We start from the raw sequence: 4,872 nt of genomic DNA, 5'->3' as shown, positions 1-4,872 counted from the left end.
CAAGGCCGTCCCTTCCCCAGGAGGAGCCTGCATGTGGCGACTGGTCAATGCATAGCTGTAAACGCCTGGCCTCTTGCCTCAGTTCAGGCCACCTCTGCGGGGCCTTGAGGCTCTGGAGCCCACCATGGGGGCGGCTGGCTGAGGCCTCCCTGGGGCTGCATTGCAGCCCAATCTCTCCCTCCATGAGGTGCACTGTCCCTGAGAGCCCTCAAGGGGCCAAGGCTGGGGGTGGGGTAAAGCAAACCACCAGAGCACATTTAAAGCTCTCCTTGGCCCAGCATGTTCCATTGGCCTGAACGGATCATATGGCCAAGGCCTGAGTTGAACAGGAAGGCTCATCTGTTTACAGCACAATACGGAGGGTGACAGGCTACGGGAAGCTACGATCACACTTAGCTGAGGTCATTCTGACTTCACATGCCATAAAAATCCAAACTGATAATACAATGTTATGCTGTCATGACAACCATCATAATTCTTGTTTTCACCTTCGACTGAACAAAGGTGAAAAAAATACTTGACCGTATTGGCCAGGTGCGGGGAGGTCAGTCTTGCATGCCTCTGGTAGAAAGATAACTTGGTCATCCTTTCTGGAGGACAACTTGGTAACATTTTATGAAGCAATGAGAAAATGCTCAGATCATTCGCCAGGCATTACCTTGCCATGAATTTCATCAGATGAGGCCACAAACATCTCCCCTGCTCCGAGGGTGCATCACCAGGGTTGCATGGAGTGGGTGGAAACTCCATTTTCTTTCCACAATCTTCCTTCCCTGCCCTCAGCCCTGCCACAGTCCCTGTGGGTAGTGGCGCTTTCAGAGCTTCCTTGCCTCAAGGCTTGGTCATGAGACCTGCTTGGAACCCTGGGATGTGGGCATAAGGGATGGCATGGCTCTTTGAGACATGCCAGGCTTCTGCTACCCCTCTGGCTCTCCTGCACCCCACCATCAGAAGAGATGTCTGAGCTGACACCACTCCTTCTTCCTGGGTTTTGGGGAGAGGGGGGCAGAAACAGGTGGAACAGGCCTGAACCCAACCACAGCCCAAAATCGAGCACGGTGCTTGTCACTGGAAGCCACTGAGAGGCAAGGAATGTTTGTTATGCAGCATTATTACAGCCAAAGCTGACTAATATGATGGGGGACATTTTAAAACAATTGAGCAAAAGTAGAAAAACATTGTTAAATGCTTACTGTGTTCCATGCAGGCACTTAACCAATAGCTTTACAAGTAATAACTCATGGCCGGGTGTGGTGGGTCATGCCTGTAATCCCAGCACTTTGGGAGGCCAAGGCAGGCAGATCACGAGGTCAGGAGATCAAGACCATCCTGGCTAACATGGTGAAACCCTGTCTCTACTAAAAATACAAAAAAATTAGCCAGGCATGGTGGCGGGCGCCTGTAGACCCAGCTACTCAGGAGGCTGAGGCAGGAGAATGGCGTGAACCCAGGAGGCAGAGCTTGCAGTGAGCCGAGATCACACCACTGCACTCCAGCCTGGGTGACAGAGTGAGACTCCATTTCAACAAAAAAAAAATAAAAATAAATAAATAATTCATTTAATTCTTAACAGCAACTGTACATGGTCAGTGCAGTTTTCAAACTTATTTTACAGATAAGGAAACGGAGGCCCCAAGAAGTAAATAAGTTGCTGGGCGCAGTGGCTCATGGCTGTAATCCCAGCACTTTGGGAGGCCGAGGCCGGTGGATCACCTCAGGTTAGGAGTTCGAGATCAGCCTGGCCAACATGGTGAAACCCCATCTCTACTAAAAATACAAAAACTAGCCAGGTGTGGTGGCGTGCACCTGTAATCCCAGCTATGCGGGAGGCTGAGACAGGAGACTTGCTTGAACCTGGGAGGTAGAGGTTGCAGTGAGCTGAGATTGCACCACTATACTCCAGCCTGGGCAACAAGACCAAGACTCCGTCTCAAAAAAAAAGAGAGAGAGATAAATAAGTTGTCTCTGATGAATCACCAGTGCCTGGTAGAGCCCAGATCTACACCTGTGCAGCTTGGCTCTGGCACCCAGATGTTTATTCGCACTGGTGGGAGAGATTTGGCTCCATAAGCCGTTAACCCAGATAACGGAATGTCTGCAGCCCTTAAAAAGACACAGTCACGCAGGTTAAATGGTCAGTCCTCACCCTTTCCTTTTGTTGAACAGCCACCATAGATGGTGTCCCATACCCCTCTCCCCTGAGCACACCCACCTGACCAGTGCAGCACACACCGCCTGTCACGTGACCATGGCCACGAGCACCCCTTCATTCCAGCTAAGCAAATGCCTCAGAGTCCCTGTACCTGACATTGACCTTGAACTCATGATGATTTCTGAAAAAGGTCATGGACTTTCCAAAGCATCAGCATATAAAACACTTGCAAGCCTTCATGCATCCATGGTGGCCATTATTTTAAAGGGTATTATTTCTTTTTTTTTATTATTATTGAGACAGAGTCTTGCTCTGTCACCAGACTGGAGTGCAGTGGTGTGATCTCGGCTCCTGGCAACCTCCACCTCCCAGGTTCAAGCAATTGTCCTGCCTCAGCCTCCCGAGTAGCTGGGACCACAGGTGCACACCACCACGCCCAGCTAATTTTTGTATTTTTAGTAGAGATGGGGTTTCACCATGTTGGCCAGGATGGTCTCAATCTCTTGACCTTGCGATCCACCTGCCTTGGCCTCCCAAAGTGCTGGGATTACAGGTGTGAGCCACTGCACCCAGCCTATTATTTCTTGATATAGAGAAGAAGCTGTGTGTGTGTGTGTGTGTGTGTGTGTGTGTGTGTGTGTGTGTGTGTGTGCTTACAGAGAGGGATAGGGATCCCAAATTTGGAAGGAAGGAAGAAAAGGAGGGAGGGGGAGAAGAGAGGGAGAAAGAGAAGGGAAGACAAGGAAAGTGAAAAGAAGCAAAGTAAATATCCTCCCACACATAGCCCTGTTGGGTTGTTTTGTCTGTTCTGGTTTCACATATAAATGTCCTCTTGGAATGGGTCATCTTTTCTGTCTGATGTTTTCCACTCAACACTGAGAGAGTCATCGTCGCTGCTGCCTTTGTCTGTGGCACCTGCGTTCTTGTTGTTGTGAAATATTCCATTGTGTGGCTCTCCCAAGTGCACTTCTCCACCCACTGTGATGGGCATACGGGTGGGCTTCTAGTCTGAAACAGCCAGGAACACCCCAGTGGGTGTCTGCACCTGCGGTGAGCAGCCGTGTGCATTTCCGCCCTCTGCAAACATCCTTCGGAGCGGGATGGCCGGGTCACTGAGGAGCTCAGGTTCAGCTTAGTAGCTACTGCCAAGTGGTTTTCAAAATGGCTGAGCCGGTTTCCAATCCTGCCAGCATTTATTTCATCTACAGCACAGAGGCTGTGATTATTGCAGGGAGGAGCAGAGACTAGAAGGGGCATGGAGGAGGTTGTTTGTTTGTTTGTTTGTTTTGTTCGGTTTTGATGTTGGTTTTCGTTTCAGAGACAGAGTCTCACTCTATCACCCAGGCTGGAGTTCAGTGGCATGATCTTAGCTCACTGCAGCCTCCACCTCCCAGGCTCAAGTGAACTTCCCACCTCAGCCTCCCGAGTAGCTGGGACTACAGGTGTGCGCCATCACCCCTGGCTAGTTTTTTTGGTATTTTTTGTAGAGACAAGGGTCTCACTTGGCTGCCCAGGCTGGTCTCGAACTCCTGGGCTCAAGCAATCTCCCTTCCTCCACCTCCCAAAGTACTGGGACTACAGGCATGAGCCACCATGCCGGGAGGCGGTTTTTGAGGAGCTGATAACACTGTATCCAGATCTGGGTGCTGGATACATGGGTCTGTAACCATTGATAATTCACCCAACCGCACACTTAGAATTGGTGCACTTTTCTAGATACATATTATACTTCAATATGTTTTAGAAGATATATGTCCATAAACACAGATACATATACACAACTCTGCAGCAAGGGGCGTGAAAAATTAAAAAATAAATAATAAATATTTTAAAAAGGTACATGACTGCACATGGTGGCTCACGCCTGTAGTCCCAGTACTTTGGGAGGCGGAGGGCGGCAGATTGCTTGAGCCTAGGAGTTCCAGACCAGCCTGGACAACAGAGTGAGACCTCGTCTCTACAAAAAAAAGTTTTAAAATTAGCCAGCTGAGGTGGCATGCGTGTATGGTCCCAGCTACACAGGAGGCTGAGGCAGGAGGATCGCCGTAGCCCAGGAGGTTGAGGCTACAGTGAGCTGAGATAGTGCCACTGCCCTCCAGCCTGGGCAACAGAGTGAGATCCTATCTCAAAAAAAAAAAAAAGATAAATGCATGAGTCAAATGTCCCCATGTCCTCTGGTTGTTGCCATCTTTCTCCTTAATATGCAAATACGTATGGGTCACCTGCTATGTGCCAGACACTGGGTATACAGTGGTTCACCAGACAGTGCTTGCACACAGAGGGCATACATGCTAGGGGCAGGAAAAAATCATAGATGAGTAGCCAGATGGGCACATCTGTGATGGCAGCTGTGACATGTGCTCTGAAACAACAGGGGTCGCAGAGAGGAATGAAGGATCCAGCCTTCACTTAGCCAGGACATCCAGAAAGAGCTGTCCTCGTGGGGCCAGGTAGGCCCAGCCAGGAGGAAGTAGCGGGTAACAAGTATCCTGGGCACTGGGAACAAAAGGAGAAGATCTTGGGGCACCCAGGGACCAGCAAAGAAGCTGTAGGCCTGAGGGCCAGAGAGCAAAGCAGGGGAATGAGGAGGCAGCTGGAGGAACAAGGAGCTGGAGTCTCATCCTAAGAGCAGTGGGAGCCACAGAGTGTTCAGGCAGGAGAGTAACATGATCAAGTTTAGGTGCCAACCTGCACCTCCCCATGATAACGCCACACAGGCC

The sequence above is a fragment of the Nomascus leucogenys genome, chromosome 7b, assembly GCF_006542625.1.
Source record: "Nomascus leucogenys isolate Asia chromosome 7b, Asia_NLE_v1, whole genome shotgun sequence".
NCBI lineage: Eukaryota > Metazoa > Chordata > Mammalia > Primates > Hylobatidae > Nomascus > Nomascus leucogenys.
Note: the sequence above shows the minus strand (reverse complement) of the source record.